This window comes from Toxorhynchites rutilus, chromosome 2 (assembly GCF_029784135.1).
Source record: "Toxorhynchites rutilus septentrionalis strain SRP chromosome 2, ASM2978413v1, whole genome shotgun sequence".
NCBI lineage: Eukaryota > Metazoa > Arthropoda > Insecta > Diptera > Culicidae > Toxorhynchites > Toxorhynchites rutilus.
Window position 1 is genome coordinate 278,922,754 of NC_073745.1, and position 17,295 is coordinate 278,940,048.

The following is a 17,295-nucleotide window of genomic DNA, read 5'->3' on the forward strand; positions in this document are numbered from 1 at the left end:
CTATCGCAATTAATAAAATGTTATTTTTCATTAGATAAACAATTGAAAAACTGTAAAATGTTAAGCGTTATCCCTAACTGCCTCATTTTGATTGGCCCGATTTACGGTTTCCCTAACACAGCCATCAAAACCAAGCAGCCTTGGAGAAATTGGCATTGCAAATACATGAAAGTCGGGGGTATTTTTGTTCCAACTAAAATATTTTTCCCTAACACAGACTTCAAATCCATGGAGCGTAGAGCAATTGGCTTTGCAAATACATGCAGGTCGGAGGTATTTTTGTTTCGACCGAAATGTGTTTTCCAAACACAGACATCAGAACCAAGGTGTCTGAGGAAATTGGCATTGCAAATTCATACAAGTCGGGGGCATTTTTGTTCCGACTGAAATGTGTTTGTCTAACACAGACTTCCAAACCAAGATGTCTGGGGAAATCAGCTTTGCAAATAAATGCAAACTGCGAGTACTTTTGTACTCGCTTGGCTTTGTGCAAACTAGAATATGTTTCCTTAACACGGTCTCCTAAACTTAGGAACCTGGGAAAATCATGCGGACACTAGAGGCGAATGAACTTTCAGGTTTAAATCCTCTATAGTATAAAAAGTAGAAGTTGAAGTTGTTGATTCATGCAAGCCGGAGGTACTTCTGCACCCGCATGTTTTTGTTTCGCACTCCGAAAAGTGTTTTCCTAACACGGATTACAAGAACGGGTACGAATATAACGCTTTGGCTCGTTTATTCAAGATTACATTGAAGGATATGCCTCATATTTTCTGCTCACTGAAATGATTGCTAAGCTAAGGTAGTCCCACGTCAACCTTGCGGTTATATCATAGATATAACCCTCCCTTTTTTTTTTTTGATGCCAAATGTCTAAAAATTGCATGAAACGTCGAGATCTAGTGTCATCTAGAGTTTTTTTTTAGTCAAAAATCGACACTCTGGGACTTTTTTCTCTGGTTTTTCTTCGGAATACGAAACGAAACGTATGGCTTTGGGTACCAATAAAAATAGTTATCTCGATTTTTCATTCGGAACTTGCTGCGAAATGTTGACTTGCACGATAATATAGGGGAGATGTGTCTAAAACGCGCCTACCGGGCAATTTGACCCGCCTGATTTTCTCGTAAACCAGCAAGAATAGAAATACAATGGATACATGCAATCGTGCTAGTCAATGATAGAATCCCGCCATGCAAGTTTTACATTTGTAACATGCTTTAAAAAAATAATTTTCTTTGGAAGCGATTTTCGATGTTATTTTCTACATCATTTCTATAAGGTTTTTGTTGATTGATACCGATTCAAAGGCGATAACAACTGTGGGTCATATTTATTAAGTCGAGTTCCAGTGAATATCCTAGATGAAGATAATGATAAGAAAGGATTCATTTCCTTCTCAAATTGATATTTTCCGCATTAGCTCGGGCAGTATGGCATACTCTCGATTGGGGCAATATGCTCGCTTTCGGCCGGATAACATTATAACAAGAAAAATAGCTTGGATGTGAGGGATGCCAGATGATTTTTTCAAATATCTTTGCATGGCACGAATAAATGTCTTCAAATGTAATCATAATGAACAAAAATGAGCAAACCATCACGATATTTCTAAATCATGTTCGATAAATCACACCAACAATTGATTTCACATACTTTGTAATGACCTCAGTATGTTTTCACAAAATTAAATGTCTTCAAAACGAAAACATGTCTTCACATTTGGCATCTATATTATGTGCTCAGAGAATGCAGGAAAACAAAAGCGCGGACTGAAGAATCAATACACGAATACTGGGAGAACACGCTCACCGGAGAAACGGTTTCTTCTCTTCGCTGGTGGGCATGAAGGGGATAGATTGATGGAATCTCTCATTCATACAAGCTGTTTCTCTGAGCTTTTGTAGTCTCTGAGAGAAACAACTCATGGGCATATTATACTTCTACTGAACACCGTATGATTGGAAATTTAGAATTTGGGCGCCTTACAAAATAAAATTCGTAGCACTATAGCACTATACCCTAAAAAGATCATAGAAAATCGAGGTTTTCAAAAAAAATTGTTAGTGCCAAATGTCTAAAAAATTACATTACTCGTTGGGATTTACTGTTATCTCGAAAAAAATTTTTTTGGCGCTTGATCGTTATTTCGTCTGAAAAGTCTATTTTAAACAAAACAAAATATTCGAGATAAGTGTAAATCTCGATATGTCCTGCAATTTTAAGACATTTGGCATCAAATCAATTCAAATCAATTTTTAAAAAGCCCGATTTCCGGTGATTTTTCGGTTTTCAAAAAACTCAAATTTTAACGTCTGCAAAACAACACTAAGTCCTAGGTTCGTAAATTTTTTTTTCGAGATGACACTAGATAACGACGATTCGTGTAATTTTAAGACATTTGGCATCAACTTTTTTTTTTTGAAAACCCCGATTTCCTTTAATCCCCCCTTGGGTGATTTTTCGATTTTCAAAAAACTCAAACTTTGACCGCTTTGCGACACTCTCCGATTGAGCTGATATTTGGCATAGGGTGTTTTTTCGATGTGGTAAATATTTTGTATAGGGTAACTTTTTGAAATTTTAAGGTCGATTTTTTCCCATACATTCATTGGCACCTTACTATACATACTCAAAAACTATAATGCCTACAAAATTCTCGTAATACAAAAAAATGTGGGAAGTTGTTCAAATTTTCGTAAAAATCCTAAAATTAAAAATTCATGTTTTCTTTAAAAAAAATACAACTAATTCTAATTTTATTTAGAATCAAAATAGGGATATAGTGTGTTCAACAAAGTTTTAAATCTTATCGAAATATGAACTTTTGTCGAAGACGTCATCTTTCTATCTTTTACAATTTTTGGAATATATGGCATTTTTGTATGGAGACTCCTGAAAAAATAATGTTTTACTTGTGAAATGTGAACCTCCACATACCAAATTTGGTTTCATTTGCTTGATTAATACTCGAGTAATGCAGAAATTTGTGTTTCATTTGAATAGGATCTAAGACTTTGCGAAAACACTACATCGCTATATTCAGTTTAAATAAACATAACAGTTCGAAGAAGACATGAAAAAGTTGTTATTAGAAAAATGTTTGACCTTTTTCAAAAAAAGCAGTCTAATTCTTTTTTGAAGATTTCAAGTATGTAAAGTTACTTGAATAACCAATGTCTTTAGAACCACAACGTTTCACAGCAATTTGAGATGTAGCTGCCAATGGCCAGTCGAGTTCACATGAGGTCGTTAATAGTAGCATACTTTTTGAATGAAAACCAGCTTAAGGTAAACAAAACTCGAAACAAAAATTGTGAAAAGTCCATCTGAACCATTCCTTTCAGCATTTCTTAGCACATTTCGTCTTATTGTAAGTCCTAACTTACTTTTTCTTTCTTTCGTGTCTCTGACTTCAAAACTTCCACTTTTGCTTTCCAAGAACTTAATCTTTCAAACATTTATCGCGCTGCATATCACATACTCTCGAGTACCAAAACAAATTCCATAGAATTTGATTGACTAAGCATGGTCATCTGAACGAGAACATACATAGTGAATTCGAAACAACATAACATTCCCAAATGAGCAAACCACCACGTGTTCAGCAATGTTTGGAATTTGAACACAGATTGAGAGTACCCATATCAAGTACAACCAACAAAACATAACTTCAAAATTGTAGAGATAAGACCGACCGCCGTTTTACAGCGTAGTCGCTACCATTCCGGAGGCATTGCAAGATATTTCTGTTACCCACACTCTCATGTTCGGTGCACTTGCGTGGGTTGTCCGCACCGACAGTATGACCAATCGATTCGCTAGGCCATCTGACCGGCCGCTCGGTCGTTCCCTGTTCGCCGGGAGCTATTGTGGAACGAGTGCAGTTGCAAATTAGCAGCAATAATCCTCGACCGAACCTCTGATGCTAGGCTAAATAAATCGTTATTAAGGTCGGAGAAAATAGCGACCGCTGCGTCCCATCGTGGGCAGAGGAAAGCCTATTAGTGGCAATAAAAATGATTTAATTAGCCGGCTCAAGCACACATTTTACCAACTGAAGTCCGGCAAGTTTATCGGTAAGAAATCTAATTTTTTGCACTATTTTTCTCCTCATTACAGGTAGGAAAGCACCCCACGACTTGGCCGCAGTGTTGAGGCATTTCCGAAAGGTAGCGGCAGCAACCACAAAAAAAACATTTTTTCACCCATTCGGACGATTTTATGGCCTGGACCGGGCAACTTTCTAAAACAAACAGTTTCTAACGTCATAAGTGAGTCGTAAGTAATTTTCTCTCTCTGTATGGTTTGGCCGCCCCGGGTAATATCATAATCCCTCCCCATCTTGCCCCGGTGCGCGAATCCAACCGGCTTCCGTCCCTCCCACAAGCGACCGAGTCGCCGAATCGGTAATTGATTGCGGCCCAGGCCGAGAGGAACATGTGTAGCACCCATTCATACCGCCGCTGTTAAAGGGGGAGGAGGGACGCGGTGCTTTATTGGATGCAACTTGATGAAATGGGAACGTGCAATGATGTTTCCATTAAGATATTGGCCGGGCGAAAGGTCGATTCGCTCTCCCATGAAGCGAGATTGCAACGGGCATCCCTCACTTTTTCTTCATCCATCCCAGGGTTGAACCAAAAAAAGTGGAAAATTGTCCCAATATCGATTGGATATGTTACAAAATATGCATGGTTTCATCTCTAGTTAGATTGGGTGGAAAATGAAAGTGCTTCCATGAAATCAGACAGCAGGGTGTCAACCTCAAGCGATACTTGCCTCCCTCGCCTCCCCGCCCATTTCACTAATGGGGGAGTATAGGCAGAATGGTAATTACTCACAACAAATGAGAGCATCCGCTATGCTGCGGGCGAGCCGTATGCAAATGTCTTAAATGAACCTGACTATAAATTGCAACTCCTTACTTGGTGATGCCTTGGCGAAGCGCATTCCCTGTAGAAGGAAGGTGGCGGCGGCACACACACACACTCAGTCCCATTATGGTGCGTCGTAAATCTCTGTTTTAGTTGAAATGATTTAATTTGAATTGTTTTAACTGATTCGCGGCGCAGGGCGACCAAAATATATTTGCCGCGAAGACACTGTCTGGAATTGCTTCATCGGCATCGGGGATGGTAAATGTGTTGACCCCAATCGAAAGAAGGTGCCGAAATTATTATCTTGATTTGAATAACACTTAATAAAGATTTGTACTGTGCAGATGGAAAGGTTGTGGCGATGAACTCGGAAACACCAGCTAATTGAATTGAATCAAAACGGATAAATAGTATCAAATTCTTTCTTTAAACACGTGGGCCCCGCGTCAATCCCTTGGGACCGACACTGATTTTTGACGTAGGATTACGTCTTTCGGGAACATATTGGGGTACAAATTGAAAATCGAAAATGGAGCACATCGTGAAAATTGGCCAATTTCAAACGCTTATTACTCTGTCATTTCATGATGGATTGATGAAATTTTTGCGTCAATCGATTTCGGCACTCCATAACAATTTTTTATATTGAAGAAAATAATAAATGTCATGAAACTAACTATCAAACAATTGAAAAATCTCAACCTCTATCCTAACGGAAAAACCCACTTGTGATTGTTCGAAATTGACGTCACATGCGGCGGGTCCCTAACAGAGACATCAAAACCAAGGTGCTCAGGAGAAATCGGCATTGCAAATATATGCAAGTCAGGGGCATTTTTATATTGTAAGTAAGGTGAGTGATACGGTTAATTCTAGCAAATAAAATTTAAATTTGGAACTTTGCTGTTGGTTGATTCATGAAATTTCAAATAAAATGAACGATCATTTATTGTGATAAATTTAGCACAAGTGTAAGTGTAAAATTGTATATGGTACCAGTTGTGTTAAAAATGACTTGATATATGAAACAATTTATTTCAATTTTCATAAATAAAAACCAAGGTGTTTTCCCGCTCGAGAACGGGTCGTTTGGTTTATGCTGTCTGTTTTGTCGTGTTCATTTTCACCCAAGGAAAGTTTATACGGCGAGAAAAATTGGAAAGGTGAAGAAATATTAGAGAAAGCAATTGCTCTACATAAAGTATTAGGTGTTGTAGTGCAATTTAAATTCGCATTGGGTTGTATAAACACCCAGAAAGTTAAAATTATAAAAGAAAATTATCTTTTCCATTTCAAATATGTTTTCTCTACAAATGTAACATGTTTTTACTGATGAGAAAAATTGATAATTGTGTTCAGTATTGGTAATTATCTTATATTACATTGGTGAGTTTTTTTCTTTATTTCATCCATACATAACAAAGGAGACATCTAGTCTAGGATCATAGAGGGTGATTTTCATCATATCTCTTTCCATTTCTGTATCTTTTATCTGATACGCACCATCCAATGACTGTTTACCATCCTTCTGTCATCATCACTCGGTAAACACTCGGTAAACACTCGGTTTCAGGGCCACCAAATCATTATCAAAGAGTTTAACGATGTAATTCTTCAAACATATCCAAAATCAATAGATAGCCTAACGGAATCCTACGTCAACTATGCGGTCGTGTCACGGACACAACCCTCCTGTTTTTTTTATTAGGAAACCGTTGGTCACTAGAACTGACAGTTGCAAAGTAAGATTATTTGCCTTGTGATTAATGTGATTACTTTATAGTTAAATTTGGGTCGAATTTGGGACTGATGTAAACGTTCTTGATGCGAACCGACTAAAAACCGCAGTAAGAACAGTGCGAAACTCAACGTGTTCGTTAGAAGATTGTTCAAATATTCAATACAAGATCGATATAGACAGTGGCGTCGAGTGAAGCTTTCACACCCGGGGCGGAAGAGTCGATTTGCACCCCTCATCCCTCCGTCAGATAAATCATGTTTATTCAATTTATTCATACAAATTTGGTTCATTCTGCACCCCTAAACTTGTAATGATTGCACCATTTGGTAATGTGAATATTAATAAACATTTAGCATATTTTTGAGCAAATCGAACACATTAATGCCTCCAGTAGACTTAGTCTCTTCTTCTTCAATGGCACTAACGTTCCTAGAGGAACTTCGCCGTCTCAACGTAGTATTACTTGCGTCATTTTTATTTGTACTTAGTTGAGATTTCTATGCCAAATAACACGCCTTGAATGCATTCTGAGTGGCAAGCTCTAGAATACGCGTGATCACAGTGCAAGTCGGAGGAAATTTCTTTGACGAAAAATTCCCCCGACCAGAACGGGAATCGAACCCGAACACCCGGCATGTTAGTTATGACGCTAACCACTCGGCCAAGGGAGCACACCAGTAGACTTAGTATTGGACTTAAGATTAAGTTAATCGTCGATTGGGTTTCCGTTATAAGTAATAACCGTTTCAGAACGCTTCCGGAACGATCGACATGTTTTGATAAAACTTCTTTCTAATCCATTTCCCTCCAAGATCGTGTTATAGTGCACTTTATAGCAGTCGTGTTCGGATGGCGTTTAACACAGGACGTAGTCATCATGAAGCGCCTTATGGAATAATCCAAAGGATTGAGATCTGGACAAAATGGGGGCCTCCTGTATTTTGACCAAAACGGCAAATGTTCTTCCAACCATCTCTGTGAACGAATTGGGCTGTGGCATGGAACCCCGTCTTGCTGAAAGGATTTGTGGCTTAGATTCTTAGAGTGGATTTGGCTTAGATTCACATTCCTGCATGGCCCACGGAAGTACAGGGTTTTCCATTTCGGGCTTCCGAAAGTATACAGCCCTGCGCTGACAACCGTTTGACATAGCTGTCAACCAAAGCGTCATATCGTTAGTTGAATGTCTGCCATTTTACAATATGGATCGTTTTAGCATCGCACAACGTGTTGATTTTGTTAAATTATACTATAAAAATGATTAAAAACCGGCAAATGTTTTTCGAGCATTACGGACGGATTTTGGTCGTCATGGACGGCTTACAGAGCACACAATCGCTAATGTAGTGCGTAAATTCGAACAAACTGGATCCGTAGCGGATATTGTGAAACCTGTGCATCATCGTAATGTGCGTTCGGCCGAAAATATTGCTGCTGTTGCTGCTGTTGCCAGTGTGGAGGATGACCCGAATGTTTCGATTCCACGGCGTGCTCAGCAATTGGGCTTGTTAAATACATCATTGTGGCGAATTTTGCATTTGGACTTGCACCTACATCCATATAAAGTCCAACTGGTACAAAAATTAGAGCGTGGTGACCATGGAATGCGTCGGGCATACGTCGATTGGGTGAACGAACAACAGCAGCAAAATGCTGAATTTTCGCATCAAATTTTATTCAGCGATGAGGCACATTTCGAGCTCGGTGGCTATGTGAACACCCAAAATTTCCGTATAGGGGGTTCAGAAAATCCACTAGTGATTGTTGAGAGGCCATTGCATCCGCCAAAAGTCACTGTTTGGTGCGCATTATGGTCTGGTGGAGTCATTGGGCCGTATTTCTTTGAAAATGAGGACGGCGAGACGGTAACTGTGAATGGTGAGCGCTATGGCCGCATGTTAACCGATTTTTTTTGCCACAAATTGAAGATATGGATACGGATGACATGTGGTTTCAGCAGGGCGGGCCTACGTGCCACACAACACGACCGAACATGGCCATATTGCGAACGAAATTTGGGGGACGCATAATTTCGCGTTTTGGTGATGCCAATTGGCCGTCCAGATCATGCGATTTGAACCCTCTAGACTTTTTTGTGTGTTGGGTTATGCTAAAGACCGTGTCTATGCCAACTCTCCGCAAACTCTTGAACATTTGAAAGACAACATTCGTGAAGTTATGACCGAGATACCGCCCCATATGTACCGAAAAGTCATCGAAAATTACCTGTTCCGGATCAAGGTGTGCGAGGAAGCCCTAGGTGGACATTTGAATGATGTTGTATTTCACCCATAATGGCATAAACCAAACTTTAATTTGAAATGAAGGTATCATCGAAATTCGAATTCTAAGTGTGTTTTATTTCAATTTACTTTCGGATGTTGGAAAACCCTGTACAAAAAATACTTAGTACTTAAAATACCGATATACGCTTCCGTGATCACTTTGTCGCCTGCTAGAATAAATACCGGGTCCATTTTTTAACCGTCTGATACTACCAGTCCAAATACTAAGACGCTGGCCGAATGTTTCGTCAAACTTACACCAGCTATCTCTTTTACCTAAGACCACAATTATTATTAGAAGTCAAATTAAAACACATGTTATATTATTTCTCACGTTTTTCTGGTTTTATTATGTGGTCTACTCACTTCAACCGATCAGAAAATCAACTCTTCACTTCAATCAATTAACTCCTACTTATACGTAAAACCGAAAAAAATAAAGCATAAGATTGGTAATTGGCAGACATAATACCTATGTATCGCGATGAAATTCATATCAAACATCGAAAAAGTCACAGAAGGGTTGTGTCCAAGACACGACCGCAAAGTTGAGGTAGGATTCCGTTAGGCCATCTGTTGTTTTGGATATGTTTGAAGAATTACATTGGTAAACTCTTCGATAATGATTTGGTGGCCTGGAAAAGGGCCGTTTTGTCTGATTGTTAGGTATTGTTTGTTAACTCTATCAGTTTTCACAACCGATTGATGATGATAGAATGATGGTGATTAGTCATTGGATGGTGCGTATCACGATGCCAAAGAGGAATGATATATGATGAAACACAAATTTCTGCATAACTCGAGATTTATTCAAGCAAATGGAACCAAATGAGGCATATGGAGGTTTTAGGATTCAATAAATGTTTCTATGGATGTTAGACTCTCCACCCCCTCTCAAAGGGGGGCTGTCATACAAATGAAACACAAATTTCTACATTACTCGAGAATTAATCAAGCAAATGAAACCAAATTAGGCATAAGGAGGTTTTAGGGTGCAATAAATGTTTCTATGGTGGTGAGACACTCCACGTCCCTCTCTAAGGGGGAGCTGCCATACAAATGAAAGACAAATTTCTGCATAACTCGAAAACTAATCAAGCAAATCAAGCCAAATTTGACGGCATGCGAAGGTTCTAGGGTACACGAAACGTTTATATGGTGAATAGACACTCCTCCCGTCTCCCTGAGGGGGATGGGGGGAACTGCCATACTAATGAAGGATACATTTCTCCATAATTCAAGAACTAATCAAGCAAACAGAACTAAATTTGTGTGTCTGTCTTTATCCTATCATATTTTCTTTATCAACCATTTATTCCATGTAACGGAGAAACATGTTATTTGCAAGTGGTTGAAAAATCTTGAATGAGAATTGTGTCTGAAAATAATCTGATATTATAATTATGAGTTTTGGTAGAAGTACTAGGAATTTTATAGTAAAAGGTAAATTCAACGGGATCGATTAGAAGATTAATCAATGAACAGTTCTGCGATTGGACCCGTAAACTTGAGCTTATTAAGAAAACTTGAGGACAAAAAACAAATTTTAGGCGGGACGAAGTTTGCCGGTCAGCTAGTTAATTATAATTATCAATATTTACTTATGTCTATTTATGTCTATGATGAGAAAATAACGACAATTAAGTTAGACAAAGATAATTTTCTAAAGAAATTTGGCTCTAGGGGGGTATCGATCCGTTCTTGCCCAAAAAAGTTTGAGAGTCTCTGTTCTACAAATGGAACAACAAAACGAAATGTAAATAATTATTTTATAAAAACTTTTTGACTGTAGTTAATAAACGAATTGCACATGTAAAAAAACTAGAGCGTTACATAGGTGTTTTTTAATATCTAATTTTTTCGATTTTTTATGAGCTTGTAAACAGCGATTTTTCACGAAAACTCTGTTGTTTTTAACAAAAATGGCCGCCATTTCATCAATTTTTCAATTGTTTCAAAAACCCTTATGTAAGGCTTTAGGCATTGTCCTAAAATTACAAAATATTTACTGGAATTCGTTCCGTGACACCCTTCAGAACTTCAGAACCGATACCACTAGCAAGGCATCGAATTTCAGACAGCATCTACGCATGCAGTTGTCAACAGCGTAATAACCATTACTAGTGCACTCAGACAATGGAAAATACATCTTCAAATATACCTTAAACAATTACCAAAATACCCGAACACTTCACTCTATTCCTAACATCCGAAAAAAAATCAAGAAAATTCATTATTTTTCGACCTTCCAGACAGGGGCCCCCCTCAAATAAGGTTATGGTAAAAAAAAAATTAAACTGAGTTGATTTTTTTGTTGTTGTTCAAAAAAATGACCCCTCGGCTATGGGACATGCAATGTAAAATGTGAAGGGCAATTAAACAGAAACAGTTCGATGATTCTATCACCCTCTACCTAATTTGTTTTTAAATATTGTGTTGACTAAATGTATGCAACAATGTATTCATAAGATCGCGCAATATAAACGGGAAGCAACGAGTCACGCATCTTCATGGATCAATTAACTGTCACGGACTTCGCTAATCATCATTCCAATGAGCCCGCTTTCTCAAATTGATTTGCAACCGTCTGTCCAGTTCTGGCGGCGGATGCGATTAATATTTGTACGTATACGAATCATCTAGAGCACAGAGACGCTTCATCCTAACTCCACTTATGGAAGCCCACGTGCGATGAGCGCACTCATTTGCATTCACAGAACGATCCGAGTTATCTAGAGATCCGGTGGTCGGTCTTCCGACGGACTTGATCTTGTTGATTCCTCGTATTCCTTCCAGCGCAACGGACGAGGATAAGTCGGCAGGAGGGGACGATTCTTTGCATCGATTTGTGACCAAGTGCAGTCGCGTTTTCAGATTATCGACTCCTATCGGCGTAACGTCTGGCTTGCTTGCTCATCGGGTCCGGACTGAAATTAGTCCATCTGCCAACGCTCGATTCGGAATTGATGCTGGCATTATGCTCTCACTCTTGCCACCGACGTCGTTTTCGAGCGGTTATTTGCCATTTGAATCACACATTTCTCTCGCTTGCTGTAATGTTTATTGTTGTTTTGATTAGGACAGAAGTGGATAATCGTTGTGTATGGTAATAACCATAAACGGCGATGGTTGGTGTAGGCAAACAACTGTTTGCGAACGTGAAGCGTGTTTGAGGTTTTTTTTTGTTCCGATTCGAGCGACGTTAGTTATGTTACAATTCGGGGTCAGTTGTGTGATAAAGTGTGGATTGATGCGTTTGTTGGTCTTTTGCCACGTGGACTCATCATCTTGAGGGCTTGACATGGTAATGATAGAAAATTGTTGAATACGATTGGCGATGATTGTATGTGGAGCGTGTCATACCAAACTTCAAGGAGCAAGAGTTACACGATAAAGTTTAACACGTTCGTTGCCCGTCGCCCAAATATAGATGACACATTCCTCGTTCAACTTGAATAGGGATTTTAAAAGGAATTTAATAAAATAGACATCTAAATATAATATATAGGAAAATCATAGGATCATTACCATATTAACACTAAACCTACCGATGTTTCATGTATATCTATTCCTACCACAGCGGGTCAAGTGAGCCTTTATAAATAGTTAGTGAATAAATGACTCGATTTGTTTAGTTCTGTTGAGAAACGTGGCATACCATATTTCTCCTGTATAGTTCGACATTTTGGGATAAAAATTATTAGTAAAATATTGAAATTACAATTTTTGACACGCAAAATAGCACTGTAGCTTCGAATGGTTACCGTTAGCTCGCTTGGATAGTCAGCAATACCATTAATTCTGATCATTCACTATTCATTCACAAATACAACAAAATATAGAAAGCAATAGCAAAAACTGTGTAATGCAATGGTTTTGTATCACAACCACACATACAAATCTTTCTGATATCAGATAAATGTTTGCAAGGGTCAAATGACCCGTTGCGGTAGTTAGGACAGGTTACATATATTTCTCGGTAAAAAAAATACCAAGGAAGGAGTAAATACTGAAAAATACATTCGATGTATGATTTAGGAAACCCTTGTTATATGACATTGACATGTGTTATTGTTTTCAATTCGTCTTTGAATTTAAAGAAGGAGTTAGGCCATGTAAATGTTATCTACAAACTAAATTTTATTCTTTTTTTAATTTATCCGTATGTTGGCCCCCGCAAGAGACTCAGAAACGTCGCGTTGGGCGACGAAGGTGTTAACATATTAAGTCCCGCATCAAGAGCGTTTGCACAACATTAGTTTCGGTCCCAGCTCTCAAAGATATGTATTCAATAAAAAGAAAAAAGTCGATGGGCCTTAGCCTAGGGGCACGGACGGGATCTTGACATAGGACTGTGATTGTGTGTAGTAATTGCATTTAAATTGAGTTTTTCATTGTCCAAAATTGTTTTTTTATTCTCTTTTGATACATCAAATGGATGCCCTGGAAATACCCGTTCCTGTATGTACTTGTATCCTTTGAACGGGTTAGATGACATAACGTGGTAGAATTCGGTACCGCATTCTGTTAAAAAATGTACACAAAAATACCATTAAAGCCATTACTACCCTTTTCTTCTGTTTATTCAATCATGCAGAAGAAGACAAAGAGTCATCATGTATCATTTTTAAACACAAGTCTAAATAGTTAAGACCTACATAAATATAAGCCTGAGTCAAATCAATCTATGACTACAAAAATATATTATAGATCAAAATAGCATTATATCCTTCGCTACCACGTTGTCCGGAACATTATTTGTAATAACTTTATAGCCCTGTAAGATCGCGACTACTCAAGCTATCATAATCTGATTTACGTGGGTATACCCTTTCGATGTTCTAAATCAGCAGCCATTTAAATTAATTTATTGCATTTTCACATAACCAAACAACATTCTCGATATTATGACATCCTGGACCACAATTACACAAATTGTTAGTAGTGAGACCTACACGATAAAAACATGAATTGAGCACAAATTGATTGGACAACATACAATCTAATAGAAATGTAAGACAAAATCTGTTGGTAAGCGGAAAACCCGAAGAAGGGATGGTCTGATTTTAGCCTCCTGTATTTTGTTGTATCCGTCTCTTCCCCTAGATCAATATAGCAGAGAGAAAAATCGGAAAATTCGGAAAATATTGAATTCCAATATGTTCTACAATTAGCTAAGCGTTGTTAGTCCATTTGATGTTGGCGCTAACGAAATTGATTTTTGTTCGAAAGTGGAAAAGGATTTTCAGACGGAATAACGCATTCCTATACCTTCTATCTATATAAACAAAAATGAAAGGCCAAATGTGTTGGTGTGCCCTAAACCCGAGGAAGGAATGGCCCGATTTGAGCTGTCTTTATTTTGCAATATTTTCTGTACTGATCGATACTATTCCATGCATAGTTTTACAGCTTCCTCGAACTTAAAATATAAGTTTGAACAGAAAGTGATACTATACGTTGCCATTTCCGAGATTGAACCTCTCTCGGAAATGGCCCTCTGGTTTGGCTATCAATCAAGATGTGTACAAGAACGAATGTTTGAAGAAAATTTGGATTCGATTTCAACATAAACATCATGTAGATGGACAATACCTGTTTGGCCGGATAAAGCGTCATCGCATTACGCAAAAAAAACGCAATCGTTCCTGAATACCCATTCGATCCTATTTGTACCAAAAAAAACTCTACCCGACTCAGTGTCGCCCAATCGAAGATTTCTTCGGAATTTCGAGCTCCTTGGTGTAGAAAAAAGAAGAGAGAGTCACGAATTGCAAACCATTGATTGGTGAAATCAAGAGATGAATTCGCAAAGTTGACATAGAGGTCGTATAACACTGCTGCTCCGACCGATCTGCACGGGAGTGGTGATAGAATAGTGATATAAGAAACTCGTGTCTAACATGAAATACATACCTCCTTGCAATGATTATCTCTCTTGATGTCTAATTCAAATAGAGAAGTCGGAGATATCACTGTTTTTCAGTGGAATTGTCGTAGTCTTATCCCTAAATTGGATACATTCAAATTTTTAATTCATAACTTCAATTGTGACGTTTTTGCTCTGTCCGAAACTTGGCTTTCTTCGCGAGATGATATCTCTTTCCACGATTTTAATATTATACGCTTAGACCGTGTTGACAGATACGGAGGGGTGCTATTGGGGATCAATAAGTGCCACTCATTTTTTAGAATTGACCTTCCACCTATTGGGGGGATCGAAGCTGTTGCTTGTCATGCAAACATCAGAGGCAAAGACCTTTGTATTGTCAGCTTGTATTGGCCTCCGAGAGCTGCGGTTAGCCGCAAGCAACTTGTTGACATGTGCTCACTCCTTCCTGAGCCACGATTGATCTTGGGAGACTTCAACTCTCACGGAACTGCCTGGGGTGAACAGTACGACGACAATCGTTCATTGATATATGACCTTTGTAACAGCTTCAATATGACCGTTTTGAACACTGGGGAAACAACACGTGTACCTAAACCTCCTGCTAACCCAAGTGCTCTTGACCTCTCGCTTTGCTCGAATTCACTATCGTTAGATTGCGAGTGGAATGTTATCCAGAACCCCAACGGTGATCACTACCTACTTGCCAATCAAAATTTCCATCACCATTGGGTCGAATTCTTCTGAATCTATAAACATGGCATATGACCTCACAAGACACATTGACTGGAAAAAATATGCGGACGCGATTACTCTAGCCATCAATTCCAGAGATGGTTTACCTCCATTGGAGGAGTATAACTTCCTTTCTCGTTTGATCTATGAAAGCGCGGTTCGCGCTCAAACGAAACCCATCCCAGGTTCTACTCTTCGCCGAAGGCCTCCCAATCCATGGTGGGATAGCCAATGTTCCAAGCTTTATCAGGATAAATCGAACGCATTCAAAGCTTTTCGGAAACGTGGAACCATTAAAAATTTTCAGTCGTATTTGGACCTTGAAAATCAATTTAAAAACTTGATCAAAGGAAAAAAAAGTGCTTATTGGCGAAATTTCGTGGGAGACTTGTCACGAGAAACGTCAATGAAAAAATTATGGAAAGTGGCTCGAAACATGAGAAATCGCTCTTCAACGAATGAAAGCGAAGAATATTCACATCGATGGATTTTTAATTTTGCGCGGAAGGTTTGTCCCGATTCCGCTCCTGTGCAAAAAATTGTTCGAGATATACCACAAGATAGGTGCGATCTTGATTCCGAGTTTTCGATGGTAGAATTCTCTCTTGCTCTCCTTTCTTGTAACAATTCGGCTCCAGGATCGGATAGAATTAAGTTCAACTTGTTGAAAAACCTCCCTGATGTGGCGAAACATCGCTTGTTGAATTTATTCAATCGGTTTCTGGAACATAATATTGTTCCGGATGATTGGAGACAAGTACGAGTTATAGCTATTCAAAAACCCGGAAAACCCGCGTCCGACTTCAATTCGTACCGCCCAATAGCAATGCTGTCTTGTATACGGAAATCGTTTGAGAAAATGATCTTGTTTCGCCTTGATCGATGGGTTGAAACGAATGGCCTACTCTCAGATACACAATATGGGTTCCGCAGGGGCAAGGGGACGAATGATTGTCTTGCGTTGCTTTCTTCAGAAATTCAAATGGCTTACGCCGAAAAAAAACAAATGGCTTCAGTATTCTTGGACATAAAGGGGGCCTTTGATTCAGTTTCAATAGAGGTTTTGTCAGACAAATTACACTCTCGGGGTCTGCCGCCTCTATTGAATAATATGTTATATAACTTGCTTTGTGAGAAACATTTGAACTTTTCTCACGGAGATTCGGCAGTAAGTCGGGTCTCTTACATGGGCCTCCCCCAGGGCTCATGTTTAAGCCCCCTTTTGTACAACTTCTATGTAAGCGACATCGACAATTGCCTTACACAAAATTGCAGCCTAAGACAAATTGCATATGATGGAGTGGTGTCTGTCGTAGGATCAAACGAATCCGACCTGCAAGGACCCTTACAAGATACTTTGAACAATTTTTCAACCTGGGCCATTGGGCTAGGGATCGAATTCTCCACGGAGAAAACAGAGATGGTGGTTGTTTCTAGGAAGCATAAACCAGCAAAACCAAAGCTTCAACTTTTGGGTAAACCGATCACTCGTGCTATGTCATTCAAGTATCGATCACTCATGCTATGTCATTCAAGTAATTTCAAGTATTCAGTATTTTCTGTTTTCAATCAGCTGCCAAAACACACCTCATTAAACTCGAGCGAATTCAGTATTTTTGTCTCCGTATTGCGTTGGGATGTATGCCCTCAACGCATACCATGAGTCTCGAGGTTTTGGCAGGCGTACTTCCACTAAAAGATCGCTTCAATTTATTATCTCTTCGGTTCCTCATACGGTGTAAGGTTATGAACCCATTGGTGATC

At 38.9% G+C, this 17,295-nt stretch overlaps 1 protein-coding gene across 17 annotated transcripts in view; it reads left to right on the forward strand.

Moving 5' to 3' along the window:
* Positions 1-17,295, forward strand: part of LOC129767644 (protein windpipe) — a 187,511-nt gene that overhangs the window by 149,963 nt on the left and 20,253 nt on the right. The window contains exon 3 of one of the 17 annotated variants that reach the window (XM_055768730.1): positions 4,123-4,274. The exons of 15 other annotated variants lie outside the window; for them this stretch is intronic. The gene's annotated coding sequence lies outside the window, so the exon portion shown is untranslated. Of the gene's footprint in view, positions 1-4,122; positions 4,282-17,295 lie in introns of all 17 variants that reach the window. One more of the 17 variants, XM_055768728.1, reaches the window with a different exon arrangement.